Source organism: Onychostoma macrolepis, chromosome 08, assembly GCF_012432095.1.
Source record: "Onychostoma macrolepis isolate SWU-2019 chromosome 08, ASM1243209v1, whole genome shotgun sequence".
In the NCBI taxonomy this organism is placed as follows: domain Eukaryota; kingdom Metazoa; phylum Chordata; class Actinopteri; order Cypriniformes; family Cyprinidae; genus Onychostoma; species Onychostoma macrolepis.
The window spans coordinates 29,315,511-29,322,950 of record NC_081162.1 but is presented as its reverse complement, the minus strand read 5'-3'; the positions used below and the strand labels follow the sequence as shown (position 1 = coordinate 29,322,950).

The window sequence follows — 7,440 nt, the reverse complement described above, 5'->3', positions numbered from 1 at the left end:
GTATTGTTAAAGGCGCTATATAAATAAAGGTGACTTGACTTGTTGTGGATATTAAGACTCACAGAAGGAATCACCTCAGCAGCTGTTGATTTTCCAGGAGAATCTTTAACACTGTCAGTACCTCACAGGAACAAAGCAAACAATTGAAATTTCTAATGCATTTCTAATTGATGTTTCTAGAGGTGCAACAGGAACACTGAGCTGCTTGTGAAAATCAGAGCCATCTGTGAACTGAAGGGAGTCCTTTATATTTGACAGATGAAAAACAGTGAGCAGCAAAAGGACACTTAAGCATGGTTTAAATTTAATTAAATATGCAGATGTGAAGTACATCAATTCAAAAGTCAAACACACAGTCACAAGAGTTAAATTGACATTAACAAGCAGTCATCAATGCAGCCATGAATGAACCCTGAAACTCTTTAGTGCATACATTGCTAGACAGATCTCAAACTCTTGTCACTAGGTTTGGGGCACCCCTTCTATCTGAAACCTGAGCTTAGAGGCATTGTAAGCTGTTGACCAAGTAAAGTCACCATTTTGCACACAATCCTGTAAACATTGTAAGGGAGGTTTAGTCAAATCTTTGGAGGACTCTTACCTTGCCAGGTTTTGGAAAGAGGGACTGCTGAGATTGAGATGACATTTTAAGAAGGACAATTTCTGCATATTATAACCGCCTCGTGTTTTTCTAACACAAAACTAGTTATACAACTTAAACTACTGTTAGGCAAACTAAATTCCCCTTTAAGAAGGAAAGATGCTTACCAAATATATGCACATTATTCTTTTTATATAGCCATGAAAAAAACAAAAAAAACAATCACATAATACAAATAATGTCATGTATGAATCCATAAAAGGAAATAGATATTAGGTTGCACAGTTTATTAATGTGCAAATGGATGTGTGGGAGAGTCTTATTTGATGAGATATAGTTTATCAAATTATGCCCAAAGTTGAAGCTGTCCCTCAGACGATGAATACTCCAACTATTTGCGATGACTTCACTCCAAACGATAACAGTTCCCAAGCCCCAGACCTTTCCAAATCAGGTACTGCCATAAGACAGAAGCTACAAGCTTACATCCATCTGGGCATTACATCCATTTTTAGCTCGTAACATGTGGTTAGTCACCAATAAAGGGTCCTTCTAAAATACATAAAATAAACTGTATCAACCTTTTAGCATCCAACCCAACGTCGCTTGTATACACATATACAATTGCTTAGCATATATCAAACATCATCAACAAGGCTAGATTGAGATAAAGAAAACATCCTTACTTTAAGTTGAGCTTGAAATGGAACATTTCCCAACAAGGACATCGCACACATGCAGTCAAGCCATGCTTTCTACTGCTGCCGTTCTGCTAACTTCCTCTACTGACGGAGCTCATTTAGGCGCCATAGCACCCCTAGCGGTGGGGAAGACACCTATAGATAAGAGACTTAGTAACTGGCTTGTCTGTTACAATATGATGCTATAGCATAACTTGCATCAGAACACATTTACTCTTATCAATTCCAGTTTGTACAATCAGCACAACATTGAGGATGTTGAATATCAAGGGTTTAACCAAAATGGTTAATGCAACCACTGCATTTGTTCTGTATTCACAATTGAAACCATTATGATTCAACACTTCTCAGAACCAAATAAACATACAAATAAACCTATACAAGCTTTGTGTGGGTACATTTCTGAATGTTCCGTACCCATTTCCAGCAACAACGAAACACGAGCAATGAGCTTTTAATCCTCAAGTTCACCGATCGTTTTTTGAAGAAAACAAGAATCAAGTTCCTTCAGAACGTGCCAGCATTAAGTCTTAACTGAAATAGAGAAAGAAAAAAATACTATAGTGATAAACTGAAACAGTTATGAAAATATACATTCACAATAGACAAGGAATACTCTCCTTTGGGATGATTTCTCTTGATGCAGCTCTTAACATCCGGGTCACACGCACAAAAACTCACCTGTAGCTTTTTAGAAGCCCTTAGACCTTGATCAGTTTGTTCAGGTGTGTTTGATTAGGGTTGGAGCTGAACTCTGCAGGACTGATGTTGACCACTCCAGGTTAGATGTTTTAGTACCATTAAAGTCACAACTATAGAAGCAGGGTAAATAATTACAAGAAAAAAGCACAAGTAAAAAATGCCAGATAAAAAAAAAAAATATTCCCATTCACAATGATTTCAATCTCGTGCAGGTTACACGCTTTCCAACCTCCATCTTACACAGACAATCCTGTGAAATTTCAGCTCATGAGCATTTATACTCATGACACAACCATCGATAGGGATGCAAGCAGGGTAGTCATGGCCTAGTGGTTAGGGAGTCGGGCTTGTAACCTGAAGGTTGCTGGTTTGATTCTCAGGCTGGCAGGAACTTCCCATGATGCACCACAGCACAGACATAAAAGTTAATTCCAGGAGCTGCTCTGGTTTTTCACCTGGCTCCAGCAAGGGTTTAATCATTGGGCTCTAAAACTCCTCATTTGTAAGGTGCTTTGAGTAATGGTGGCAAATGTGTCGAGGCTTCGAAGCAATTCAACACCCGTCTCTACGGTGACACCTAGTGGTCATTTTCAAGTATTGCTCTGAAACAGTTTCGACAGAGAAGCAGTTAGGCGAATATACGAATTATAACCTATGTTGTGTTCATTGGTTTGCCAAGTGATTCGGGGGAGTGGTTAGTGTTCATGACTGGAATGTTGTCACCCTGGTTTCGAATCTCGGGTGAAGCAGTAATTTATAAAATTATAATAAGCATTTAGAATTTGTGTTTTTATTGTTCTGCTATTCTAATGTGTTGAAACATCGGTCTGACATCTGAATGAACTCTTTATGAATAAATTTTATTTTGGTCATGAAAAATGAACATTAATAAAAGACATCAATCCACAATGTCTGGCTTCTTTTTTTCTTTTCTTTTTTTACATATAAAGATTTTTATTTTAAAATATGGATTTTCTAAACAGTGTCTCAACACTTTGTGATCTGAATTAGATTTCATACAATGTATGCCTTGCTTAGATGGCCCAGCAGTGTCAATAGCAGGCCTAGGTACAGGGACAATGTTACCATCCTCTGCACCCCCCAAAAGGCCAGGATGAGTGCTCCTCAAATGGCCCATCGTGGATGTTGTATTATTACAGTAGGCTAGCTGCCTATCACAATACATCTCACTTTATTTTGTGTTTTCAAATGGAAATGCTCCCACACCACAGATGCATGGCATCTCTTGCATGGAGCTTCCATTATTATGTAATCTCAGTATGAAATAATCTATGTATCAATTAGCCTATGATATCCTATCTCTAACTTGCTGTCACTATCTAACTTATATTAATGTATATGTATGCCTATATGAATGTATCAGTATATTTATCCTAATTATCTGTCAATGTCTATAGCCTATATCTATCAATATCTTAATAACTTTTCATCTAGCCTAAATATAATTAACAAGATTACACTATAAATATCACTATATCGCAAAATCTTTCTCCTCTCACAATAACCCACAAAGTGAAGATGCGTTAACTTCACTTTTATACTTTGTGGGAGTTAGGCTGAGAAAGATGTGCGATTGTGTGATTTGTTCCCGACCCTGTCAATCAAACGCTGATTCGGCTGGTATGCCTCGTCTCGAAACACTTGTGACACGCCCCAATGCTTCGAATCACCTTAGTCACGTGACATGGGTGTTTCGAATCACGCTTCGGAGCAGTGTTTCGAAACATCAGCTTCGCGTCAGCCATCCCTAGCTTTGAGTAAAAGCATCTGCTAAATAGTGATGGCAAAGTGAAGCGTTCTGAACCAGTGAAGCTTTCAACACAATTGTATCGGAAAAAGGTTCATTAAAACAAACAAAAAAATGTTTGTGGTGTAAAATTGTTATAAGTCCACAAAACAAATGCCAAATTAAACATACATAGAGCATCAATACAACAAGGGACCAAAACAAAAAATTTAAGAATAAAAGGGGAAGTAGTCAGTCAACTTAAACAGGCATGAATACAAATGATACAAGACATAGCCTGTTAAAGTCAAAAGTAGAACAGAATATACGCTCAGGATCTATGTTTGTATGTTTATACAGCAATAATACAAGATTAAAAGGCATGCATACAAATGCACAAACAAAGGGATATTTATACAAGTGGGATAAATGTTTAAATACAGGCAAAAAAAAAAAAAAAAAAAAAAAAAAATTAAAAGCAGAAATTCCCATTAAAAAAAAAAAAAAAAGTACTAATTATAATACTAATAATAATAAAATAGGGTACAAATTTACACAAACATGCAATATTCTAATGTGGGTGGAAATAATGAAGATGAAAGTCATTTTTATCTATATACCTAAACCTAACGCCCCCCAATTAGTATATATACCAAGTTTCAGGTCTCTTGGACCTACCAGTCAGGAGATATAGGGGGGTACCAATGATCGTTTTTATCCCTGCATCCTATAATATAATCCAAATAGACTGCACCCTATAATATAATCCAAGTAGGCTGCACCCTAGATAGACTGCACCCTAGAATATAGTCCATGTAGACTGCTCCCTAGAATATAATCTAAATAGACTGCACCCTATACAGACTGCACCCTATGATATAATCTCAATAGACTGCACCCTATAATACAATCTAGATATCTATATAGGGTGCAGTCTATTTAGATTATATTCTAGGGAGCAGTCTATCTAAATTATATTCTAGGGTGCAGTCTATTTAGGGTGCAGTTTACATGGACTATATTCTAGGGAGTAGTCTATCTAGAGAGCAGTCTACAAAGGGAGCAGTCTGACAAGGGAGCAGTCTGTATGGACTATGTCCATTTAGGGAGCAGTCTCCCTATGCCGTGTCCATCTAGAGGACAGTATGACACGGGAGCAGTCTACCTGGACTATGTTCTAGACAGCAGTCTGACACGGGAGCAGTCTCCCTATACGGTGTCCATCTAGGGAGCAGTCTACCTGGACTATGTTCTAGAGAGCAGTCTACAAAGGGAGCAGTCTGACACGGGAGCAGTCTCCCTATGCCGTGTCCATCTAGAGGACAGTATGACACGGGAGCAGTCTACCTGGACTATGTTCTAGACAGCAGTCTCCCTATACGGTGTCCATCTAGGGAGCAGTCTGAAACGGGAGCAGTCTACCTCGACCATGTCGGAGCGCGCACCCTAGGGAGCAGTCAGGGCGCATTCCAGGTGAACTTTAGCTCCAACCCTGAGCAAACTCACCTGTCTGTGATTTTCTAATGATCCTGAAGACATTGATTAGCATGTTCAGGTGTGTTTGATTAGGGTTACAGCTAAACTCTGCAGGAAAGTGGATCTTGAGGTCCAGATTTGAGGAGCCCTGATCTATACCCTGTGGTTACAGATGTCAGCACTTGACTAAAAGCTTGACTAAAAAGTACTGTGTAAATAAAATAAATAAAACCTCGTACAAAAATGCAAGAATCTGCTGAAGCTGGTTGCCTTAAACTTAAGCGGTCAACTTGATTTTTTTATTTATTTTTTTTTACACAGTGAGGGGTCCAGCTCACCTAGAAGACAGTATTAGACATTAGGGTTAAATGTAAACCCCAAAACTCAAACGAAATGCATGAGAGCCAATTTCCAGGTGTTGTGAGAACTTGTGAGAAAGAAGAGGGCATCAGTGTCTGGTTGAATCCATCTCAAATGACAGAAGAAACTGAAGCAATATTCTCCACATTTCCAAAGACCAAGTGCAAATGAGGCGAGAAGAGCTTTGATGCGAGGCTTGTTCAGGTAAATACTGAAGTACTCAACGTGAAGACATCTAACTCCACGATCCCAGCTAACCTGAGGAAGAGTGCATGTGAGGCTAAAATAGATCTGAAAATGCACGAAATGCTAAAGGAGTTGCTTAAATATACATAAAAAAAAAGAAAATTTTAAGATATTACAGAAAGCAAACACTTGTTTGGTGTTTGGTGTGTGGTCTGGAAGAAAGTGAAGTTGTGTCCTCTGGTAGAATCAAGGTCTCAGTCCAGCCAAAGATGAGCCGACAGCAGCTGTTTCCCGATATCGGAGCTCAGCAGCAGTGGATTTGCACCAGCAGGTGACGGACCCTGTCAGTACCTCACAGGAACAAAGCAAACAATTAAAAGCTGCATTTCTAACGGATGTTTCTAGAGGTGCAACAGGAACGCTGTGAGCTGCTTGTGAAAATCAGAGCCATCTGTGAACTGAAGAGAGTCCTTTATATTTGACAGATGAAAAACAGTGAGCAGCAAAAGGACATTTAAGCATGGATTAAATTTAATTAAATATGCAGACATGTGGAGTGCATCAATTCAAAACTCAAACGCACAGTCACAAGAGTTAAATTGACATTAACAAGCAGTTATCAATGCAGCCATGAATGAACCCTGAAACTCTTTAGTGTGCAGACAGATCTCGAAATTGTTGACAATTTTAGATGACATTTTAAAAAAGGACAATTTCTGCATATGATGCTATAGCATAACTTGCATCAGAACACATTTACTCTTATCAATTCCAGTTTGAACAATCAGCACAACATTGAGGATGTTGAATATCAAGGGTTTAACCAAAATGGTTAATGCAACCACTGCATTTGGTCTGTATCCACAATTTAAACCATTATGATTCAACACTTCTCAGAACCAAATAAACATACAAATAGACCTATACAAGCTTTGTGGGCAAATTTCTGAATGTTCCTCACCCATTTCCAGCAACAACGAAACATTTGAAATTGCAATGAGCTTTTAATCTTCAAGCTCACAGATCGTTTTTTGAAGAAAACAAAAATCAAGAACGTGCCAGCATTAAGTCTTAACTGAAATGGAGAAAGAAAGAAAAAAACAGTTTATCTAGTGATAAACTGAAACACAGTTATGAAAATATGCATTCACAATAGACACTGAATACTCTCCTCTAGGGTGATTTCTCTTGATGCAGCTCTTAACATCCGGGTCACAAACACAAAAACTCACCTGTAGCTTTCTAGAAGCCCTTAGACCTTGATTAGTTTGTTCAGGTGTGTTTGATTAGGGTTGGAGCTGAACTCTGCAGGACTGATGTTGACCACTCCAGGTTAGATGTTTTAGTACCATTAAAGTCACAACTATAGAAGCAGGGTAAATAATTACAAGAAAAAAGCACAAGTAAAAAATGCCAGACAAAAAAATATTCCCACTCACAATGATTTCAATCTCATGCAGGTTACACGCTCTCCAACCTCCATCTTACACTGACAATCCTGTGAAATTTCAGCTCATGAGCATTTATACTCATGGACACAACCATTGACGGGGATGCAAGCAACCAGGAATTACATTCACCAAACAACCAAATCTCAAGATTATAAAAAATTTGGTACATGCATTAAATCAACAAATTATTATTCAACAGCCATTTATGCATAGTTC

At 38.3% G+C, this 7,440-nt stretch overlaps 1 long non-coding RNA gene across 1 annotated transcript; it reads right to left on the bottom strand.

Moving 5' to 3' along the window:
• Nucleotides 1–297: 297 nt before the first annotated feature.
• LOC131546140 (uncharacterized) lies at nucleotides 298–2,017 on the bottom strand. Its single transcript, XR_009272611.1, has 3 exons — nucleotides 1,720–2,017; nucleotides 1,288–1,437; nucleotides 298–1,153 (listed from the first exon to the last, which is right to left on the bottom strand). It is a non-coding gene; the product is annotated as an uncharacterized LOC131546140 (long non-coding RNA).
• Between the last annotated feature and the right edge of the window lie 5,423 nt (nucleotides 2,018–7,440).